At 38.3% G+C, this 702-nt stretch overlaps 1 pseudogene; it reads left to right on the top strand.

Annotated features, from left to right (window-relative positions):
- The first annotated feature begins 308 nt into the window (after positions 1-308).
- On the top strand, positions 309-422 carry LOC144380176 (small nucleolar RNA U3; annotated as a pseudogene).
- The last annotated feature ends 280 nt before the right edge of the window (positions 423-702 follow it).

Here is a 702-nt window from a genome sequence, read left to right as displayed (position 1 = left end):
TTCTTATTTACAGATTTCTTGTGACAGTATAAGGAATAAAGTGGAGAAAAATAGGAACTCCTATTCTAATGGCTGGCTTTAAATGCCAGCACACAAATCTTTCTGCATTTGTCTTCAATTATAAGACAACAATACAAATATCCACTTGCTTGTAATAATCTATGTGCTGTTTCATTTCTCCACCCAAAAGATAAAGACAAAACAGAGCTGGAAGATGTGCATACAAAGGCACAGCTGAAATACTCAAGAGAATAAAAAAGATTCTTACTTTCTTCTGAAGGACACGTAAAACTCGATTACTCCCATCTAAGACTATACTTTCAGGGATCATTTCTATAGTTTGTTACTAAGTTCACTTTAACAAATACTTACTGAGGGCGCCTGGGTGGCTCAGTTGGTTAAGCGACTGCCTTCGGCTCAGGTTATGATCCTGGAGTCCTGGGATCGAGTCCCGCATCAGGCTCCCTGCTCAGCAGGGAGTCTATTTCTCCCTCTGACCCTCCCCCCTCTCATGTTCTCTCTATCTCATTCTCTCTCTCAAATAAATAAATAAAATCTTAAAAGAAAAAAAAAGCAAATACTTACTGAGTGTCTGCTCTGCATTCATTTATTCAACAAGTACTTGTCAAACACTTAGTATGCGTCAGGAATTGTTCTAGGCAATAGAGATAGAGCAGTGAATAAAACAAAAATCTCTGCACT

This window comes from Halichoerus grypus, chromosome 14 (assembly GCF_964656455.1).
Source record: "Halichoerus grypus chromosome 14, mHalGry1.hap1.1, whole genome shotgun sequence".
Taxonomy (NCBI): Eukaryota; Metazoa; Chordata; class Mammalia; order Carnivora; family Phocidae; genus Halichoerus; species Halichoerus grypus.
Note: the sequence above shows the minus strand (reverse complement) of the source record. Positions and strands in the feature narration are given on the sequence as shown.